Raw genomic sequence first — 9167 nt, 5'->3', positions numbered from 1 at the left:
TTTCCTAGGACACACATGCATATAAATACACACACACACACACACAAATTACAAATTATTATTCAATACATCTGAGTCCTATCTTAATTAAATCAAAATTGCCATAGCAACCCACTCTCACAAGCACAAACACACACACACACACACAGAAATACATACACAAGCTCATAATGGCAACTGACCTGATAACAACGGTCACAGAAGGCCAAGTGCTAGGCTATATGGTATGACAGTAGGGTCGTCTCCACTGCAGCAACTCAGGGGTAGATTTCACACTTTTGTGCGTGCCCACCGCAGGAACTGCCCCCCCCCCCCCCCCAATACACAGGACCTGCCCCTGTACAATCACTTTCAGGAAGGTGAAATAAGTCCTTGCTCAGGGGCAGGTACTTCTGATTGGCCCTGTACATGCCCCTGCTTCCTGGGTAGTGCTCTGAGTTCCTGCGATGGAAACGCGACTACTGTTGCTGTGCAGCCCTGGAGTTGCCCTGTCCCGCCCTCAGTCCAGGCTGAACTCAGAGATCCTGAATGCCATGAGCACAGAGATCCTGAATGCCATGAGCATAGAGATCCTGAATGCCATGAGCGCAGACATCCTGAATGCCATGAGCATAGAGATCCTGAATGCCATGAGCACAGAGATCCTGAATGCCATGAGCATAGAGATCCTGAATGCCATGAGCGCAGACATCCTGAATGCCATGAGCATAGAGATCCTGTATCCATTACCCATTCCCGTCTGCGCTGTCAATGACGGCGGCTGTACATCTTTCTCTTGAGTTAGTCGTACACGACCTTACATGGAACTAGACTATGACATTGACCAAACAGGAAACGTCTGTTGTCATGGAACGGAACCAGCAGCTAGCTTCACCGTTTGTGCATCAGTCAGCCTGCCTTCCAGGAGGTCTGTCTGAGGTGGTCACAGCATAAAGAGAACACTGCACACTTCCACCATCACCCACACCAATCACCCAACAAGTCTTATATCAGTGGAGGGAGTTTTAAAGAACCTATGTTTACTTTGTACAAGTGCATGTCTTTTTATGAGCAACTAAAAAGAGTAGTGGGCCCGGTGGCAGAAGGATGCCGTTGGATGTTTATATGCACCTGAACCACCCCACTCCAGCTCTCCTTAGCTTTCCTGGGAATGAGGCTGCATGTTCTGCCAAAGCCTAATTGATCCCATTTCTCTTTCTTTCCATCCTGCTTTCTCCTCTTTGTTATACCCCCCGCCCCAAACTACAGTTCAAGGAGACATATTGTACAGAGTCACTTTCAGAATGCCAGTCCAAATGTTTAAGGACTCTACCCTCTATGGGTAAGGACTCTACCCACAGGCTGTAGAATTGGCCCGTTTCATTCGGTGTCTTCTGACAGCACAAAGGGCTGCTTTATGGCCACTGCTTAGTGCAAACTGCAAATTTGTCATGACGCATCAATACGCACTGGATAATGTTGATAATGTCCACTATTCTAACCCTATACACAGCCCTCTGGTTAGGTGCGCACCGTGAGAGTATTGGCTCACTTCAGGCAGTTGTTTATTCAGGCAGTTGTTTAAAATGATCTTAGAGAACATTTTGATTGTTTTTGTGTACAATATGCCTCCTTAAACTTAAAGAGTAGAGAGTAGGCTTCATTGGGGCAAATCTATGTATAGAAATTGACTTAACAAATGTATGCATTGACACAGTGATGCAACCAAAACAATGCCCATGGTTGAATATGTTGTAATGATCTAAATGTCCACATATTATAACTAGGGCCAAATTAGTATGACATGGATTTATATAAGATGGTGCACTGTTGCTCTCTGCAACCTGTTTTAAAGGCATAGATATTGATGGTGCTGTATGACTACATTTGCCAGCATTTCCTTTTACAATATGATCAGCAAGCTGCTTTGCTCCTATTTGTGAACACTTAAAGGCTAGTCCTAGACTCCTCTCTGCACTTGAGGGTGCCTCACTCCACTGGCTGTTCATTGTTGGTTTGGTCATTTTCCTTTCAATTTATTAAAACCGAGGACAATACTTTGAACTTGTGAGGTTTACCTTTAACTAAGGTGTATAAACATGATATTGTCTATTGTCTATTGTGTTTTTCAACCACTGTGCCGGAGCACACTAGTGTGCCATGAGAGATCATCAGGTGTGCCGCAGAAAATTACCCAAATGTCACTCACTGGTCCAGAAAAGCAACTGTTGCATCAAAGAATTTATAACCACATGCTCTCATTGATTGTGACTATGATTGCACTATTTGTGGTATGCAGACATTGTACAACGGGGGCCCCATATCCAGTATTCACAGAATCATCACATATCTAGTTCATAACAAATAAATTAGTCACCTACAAATGAAATAGGGCGCTTGTTTTATTGAGCAGGTCTTGCATAGAAGCCATAATAAGGCCATATCTGTGTATTATTTGAAATTTTAGGCTATGGTATGTTTATTTTTTCTTCACACAGGATGTTAGTGTGCCGTGGGACATTTTAAGTGTCGAAAGTGTGCCGTGGCACAAAAAAGGTTGAAAAACACTGGTCTATGTTGTGTTATTGTGGCCAGGCTGGAGCCTTTTTTGTTTTAATGAGTTGTTTTAAAGAGCGCCCTCTTGTGTTGAGGGAGGGATTTGGCCCACGGTCTTCCATAGCAGCTGCACCCTCACTGAATAGCACCAGGGCTGATAACACCTACTGATATGAAGCTCACACACACATACACACACACACACACACACACACACAATTGGTGTAAATAATTGACGTAATGCATAAAATCACTCACACACACACACCTTCCCCCAAACCACTTGGCAATGCGCACGCAATCACATACGTAAACGCACTCAGACTCTCTCCAAAGCACTGAACTGACTTTGAACAGGAGCCCAAGGTTCTACCTCCTATCTTGCACATTGATGGTATACAGTAGCCTATAATGGGTGACTATAAAACTGTGTGGATAGTTAATGAAGCGTGGACAATAGGACATTATTGAAAATTGGTGTTAATAAAGGTTTCGAGTAGGTTCTAAATCACTTTAGAACTTTTAAAACAAGTTATGTATTAAACATGTATACTGAATAAATGTAAAATTACACATGCAAATGAGATGATAAAGAAATATAAATATATCTGGTGTGTGGTTTTCAATGACTATTTTTAGAACATCTGATGACTATATTTCAGATACTGCCTTTACATAAAATACAAGATAACCAGAGCATGGTGCAGAAATTTAAAGTTACAGTCAGTGATCATAGGCGATTTCAAGCCCATAACATTTTTGTCACATTCAGTATGACATTATCTCCTGATGACCCGTTAGCCCTCCATTCCATGTAGGCTACACTGGAAGGAAAATAATAACTAGATGTACCGCATAGCGGTACAAAATACGACCGCCGCCGCCGCTCAGTCCTGTACATCCGTTCCGCGAAAATAAATCACACTTCAATTTGTCTCCATATTTTACTCCCCCACTCTTGAAACGTTTGTGTATGCTTGTTTGGCATGCTTGAGTGTGTGTGTGAGGCTGCACAGAAAGTAGCCTACTGGTGCTGAAAAGGTGAATAGATTGTAGAATAGCCAAAGAAGATGTAGCATTGTTATAAAACCTTTAAAATCTCTAAACAATCACAAGTAGGGCAGTTCATCACAGTTCATCCATTGCAACTGGATTGATAAAAGGTCACTTACACCTGTAGGCTACATTGTATTTGGGAAAAGCAAAAGGTATCAGCATAATGTTATTTATTTATTTATTTATTAACAAAAACATCTCTGTCAGTTCCATGCCGTTTTCAACAGCTATCAAAAACAAAGGTCATTTTTGGATGGATGGATTTTTTGTGAATGTTTCTTCTTCTACATAAGATTTTAGTCATCTTTAGTTCATGTTATACTTTATTGTCAATGCACAAATTAAGTAACAGTAGTCTGAAACGTTATTGTTAATGGACAAATTAAGTAACAGTAGTCTGAAACGAAATGCTGTTTTACATCTAACCAGTGGTGCAAATAACTGACATGTTCAAATGGGCCTTGATGAAATGCGTCGCTAGACTGTTCATACACATTTTAACGGGCCAAAGTTGAAGAGCTGTAGTCCGTTATTGTTCGTGCAAAATAGGCTGATTCATGTTCCCTTGCATTGTGTAACTGAGGTCCATGGCTAGTCTGGCTTTCACCAGACCAAGCTCAATCTTTTAAGAAATCAAAAAATAAATAGCGGGCAGATCAGGCTGGGTTCACCCAGCCTAGTCCATAGGCACCCAATATTGTTTAATTTTCCGATTGAGATATCCACGCTCTGGCTATTCTAAATGCAAAAATGCATCAGGGAGTTATGACAAAACTGTAACTAACAAACTAGATCCTAATAGAAAGCTGTTAGCTTCCCTAAGCTACAGGTAGGCTTATAAGGTAGGCCTATTTACAACATAAATTGTCAATAGGCTATGCTGGCGACACAAAATAAAATCTCCTTTGAAACCAATGGCTTACGCCTTACAGTATCACACGCTGGACTTAAACTGCCATATCTTGGCGAAAAGTTGTAATAAAATTCACGCAGCTCCATGAGTCAAGGAAAGCGCGAATGAAGTAGCCACTTCTAAATGGGACCCACTACACAGTAGCTTAAGGTGTGTTGCTAAAGCAGCCATAATGAAATTAAGGTGTCATTGGATACTTCACACACACATGCTTTTTAATTTCACAGACTACAACTACCAAGCTGGAATCAAAGCACATCGATTCCCCTCTCACACCCTGCACGCACTTAAAACAAAATAAACAGGCGTCTCAGTCTCAGGCATGTATAGGCAAAACTGTATCAGACCGGGTGTAACGTTGGTAAAATCTTCCATTGCACAGAATGATTTTTAGTAGCACGTGCAACAAATGACAGTCGAAAGATACAATTACAGTGCTGCTATCAATTTGCTTGGTATAACCGCATTTATAGTTTTCTACAAATGCAATCAATCAAATTAGCCTCCATCACTCAACCAATGCTAACGGTAACAAGTCCTTATTGATATTATAAGATTAACGTACCTGCAGTAAAAACCAAGCATGTTCGATAAACATCCTCAGATTTATTTCAGCTTCAAGAAGAAATGGGAATTACATTTCATGTGAACATCATCCTATCCTTAATAGACGTTCTCTGCAGTAAACTACAGTCCTTGTAGGAAGCATCCATTGTTTTTCCAACCCACTTTTAACTTCCAACAAAATTATAGCCTGGGTGTTCCCATGCTGCCTTGCGCGGGATTTGATTCACGCTGCTAAGGCAGCCTGGAGACCATGGAGCAAATTTTCGCCTGAGATAGGGAACCAATCACAGAACAGGGGGGAAAGCAAGACTATGATGAGCTATGCACAGACGCATTTGATAGACATCCGTGGCACCCAATAAACGGATCTGGGCATTTTTTTCAAATACGAGAAAATGAACGTTTGGTTCCCAGACCACGTCTCATTGAGAAGTGGTGGCGCTAGCCAGGCTAACAAAATTACATCTCACTGCAACGATGCGCCATCTAGTGGACAAACGACTACTTATCGCCAATACTGGAAATGCAGCCATGATGATGATGATGAATATTTATTTTGGCTTTCTTTTAATCCTACTGAATTTGTAATTATGTATCGGCCGTTCTAATACTGATAGTATGTGGGTGCCTGTGTGTGTGTGTGCATGTGTATATGTGTGCACCGCCATCTACAGGCCAATGAGTGTACAGTCACTAAATGTACACCTAATTTTTTTTAGACCCCCCATGGATGAAATTCTACGAAACTTGGCATACCCCCAGAGAATGCCAGGTCAATCATAAACATAAAATTTGGTGTAGTTCTGAACATCTTAACTGAAGATAGGGGCGATTAAAGCAGAATAATATTGCATTTTCATTTTTTACCGGGGGGGTGCAAATCACAAACGAGTGATTATGGGCCAGATTGATGTGGGCCCTTGAGACCAACATACCATAAAAGATTCTTCATCCTCAGTGCCACTGTTCAGGTAGTTATTTAGGAAAAACTGCTTTTTTTTGTTCGGGGCCCAGCACGGGGAGTGGCCCCGGGGGGCTAAAACAAAATTTTTCCAGAAAAGTCTAGTGGGGCTACATACCCACCAAATTTCATGTGCCCCGTGGTTCGTGTCCCGGTATCGTTGACCAAAAATTCAGGAAGTAGATGACCGAAAAAAAAAAAAAAACTTTTTACAATCCCTATCGGTCATAATAATACCTGGTCTCAGTAGACAGCAGGCTCTGAAAAACAGGAAACTAGCAAAGTGGAGGCAGCCTGTATAGAATTTAATGTATAACCATATGGTTGTCCTCACCATAGACATAATATACATAGACGCTGCATTGGCTGCTGGAAACGAGAAATGCGGCCGCCATCTTGGACCGGTCATACTCCTCGTTGCGTTGCAGCAGAAGACACAAGATGCCAGTACTCTGCAGCATGTTCCTGCTCAAATCGACGAACCATCGCAAACAGGGCTCGGGGGATTTACTTTTCTCAAGTAAGATTTAACATTACCGTACTAATGGTTGTATTTTGTGAATAGAATATTACCAGAGAGTTGAGAAGGAGCAAGGATCTTTGATATTACTGTATGAGAATCGTAGCCAGCTAGCTAGGCTGTTTACTCGGTGTTCACCTGGCTATGAACTGAGACTTAATAAGTCATATTCCATAACACTGACTTAGATTACAACTGACACAAAAAGGCTATTGTAGAAATAAATCATACTAGATTTGGCTGGCAAATTTTACACAAGTGGCACAGACTGTAGCCTATATTATTGGGCAATCGCTAGCTGCTACTTGTAGCCTAAAAACGTGTTGGTAGCTTCACTATTTTCTGAATAAAGTAACTTTTCAATAGCTTAACTTCTTTATTTATCAAGTGGCTTAGCCACACAAGCTACACTTTTCTTGTCATGTGTAATTGGCACAATTTAAAGTAGCTTCCTATGTAGAGAACTAGCCTACTGCTGTGTTTGTGTTAATAATACATTTGACTGGGTGGTAGTATTGTGTAGTGTTTTATTCATAGCAGAGTAACTGATAGTTTAGCTCACTACAATGTCTAAGTAGCTTGCCCAACACTGTATTATTCACATGTCATTTACCCTAACAAGAATAAGATGCCTCTCAAATTCCTTTATTCATTTTATTCATTTATTTATTTTATATCTCCCCAGAACAACTGCCTTGCTCAAGGAGACTGTGAATGAACTGAATAGTCTCCTCACATCCCTGGAACTGAGGAAGGTGCAGCTCTTCATTGCAGTATTGGAGGGCATCTGCTACACTGTGACTGAATATTTGATTTATGAGCTCCACCTTCATCACCTGCATTCACCACTCTGTGTCCCATTTCCCCATCGTCTGGTTGACTCGGTCCTCTTTTAGGGAGTTTACCCAGTTTCACTATGTACTGCTATCTTATTTGCCCACCTGCTGTCTGAAGCACTTTTTTCTTAGCCAAAGTGTACCCAAGCAATTTTAGCAAGGTGGGAACATACAAAATTACATGCACCAGTTATCGAAATCATAGAACCAACTGCATGACAGTAACCTCTGTCTCACTGAGCCTGTGAAGACACTCCCGATTCTTTTACTGATTACAATGAACGGGGCTGATCTTAGCAGTTTCTAAAATGTTTCTTAATTCTTATTTATTTAATCTCTTCATTGGGGCTGAAAGCTTTCTGTGAACTGTAAATAACAGATGCTGTTGATGAACCCATTGACACTGTACAAGTGACAAGTCACCTTTTTGTCTTGAATTGATGAAGTTACACTTACTATGCCAAACCAATGTCTGTTTTTTAAGGATCAGAAACAAACCTACAAACTTGCACTTTACAATATTTATGGAACTTGTCTAACAAATGCTGTTGATATTGAACCCAGTTACTCCATTTCCTTTACTTATGCCACACCAATGTCTGTTCATCAAACTTTATTTTTGATGGCACTGAACTGAAAATGTTAATGGATTTTTCTGTCAATTTAACCCATTAAAACTTGTATCAAACCAGTTTCTGTCTATGCTGTCAAACATGGATTAGTTATGTTCCCAGTGTTTATATTGGATGTCATCACTTTATAATATATCATATATGAGAATATTCTATTACTATTAAGCCCACTATGAATATTAAAATACACACAACCATGTTTCCTGTATACAGCTTTTCTACTGGAAGGTTTACAACTTATTCTGTCAATTTACCCAAGTTTGTCACTAAACCACATAGGCCTACTTGGAATACCCCTCAGATGTCTGAATGGCACTGATCTCACTTTAAATGTTTATAGAACCTTTCTGTGAATAATGCTGTTGATGGAACTTTTCTGTCAACTGTGAACTATATTTAACTCATTAAACTTGTATCAAACTAGTTTTGTCTATGCTGTCAAACATGGATTATGTTCCCAGTTTTGATATCGGACGTCAGGTCACTTTATATCATATATCAGAATATTCTATTACTGTTAAACCCACTATGAATATTAAAATACGCTAAATCATGTGTCCTGTATCATAGCTACATGTATGACCTTTGCAGCAAAAAAAACCGAGTGAGAATCTGTTCGGTATTCAGTGAGATATGATTAATTAAGTGCGCTGACAGCTCATCTCACAGGCCAAACAGATTACACTGATTGGAGTGGATGACCGGTCCAAGATGGCGGCTCCAAATCTCGTCAGCGCTAGTAAGGAGTAGCGGTCGATGCGGCGTCTATGTATATTATGTCTATGGTCCTCACTGCAGACATTTGAGACTTGACCTTGCTTGGGGACCTTTGCTGTTGATGTGAGGTAATATCTCTTTCTTATAGCCTACCGTCTATACATGGATTTCTATGCAACGTCACGAAAAAATGCATGCGCAACCAAGAGGCAGAAAGCACCATAGGCCTACAGCATAGAGCAATGCAAAAGAGCAAACGTTTATAACGTTGTGGACGGCCACCAAGCGTCTTCTGCCCCGCGGCTGTGCGCGCATCTAGTTTTGTTGGTAAACGGGAAACCCGTGTATGGGAAATATACTGTAGGTCCCGAGATGCTTCGATTATGAAGTCGGACTTTTACTTTGAAGTAAGCACTGAACAGGAAATTAG

This window comes from Alosa alosa, chromosome 13 (assembly GCF_017589495.1).
Source record: "Alosa alosa isolate M-15738 ecotype Scorff River chromosome 13, AALO_Geno_1.1, whole genome shotgun sequence".
In the NCBI taxonomy this organism is placed as follows: domain Eukaryota; kingdom Metazoa; phylum Chordata; class Actinopteri; order Clupeiformes; family Clupeidae; genus Alosa; species Alosa alosa.
This window is presented reverse-complemented; position numbering follows the sequence as displayed.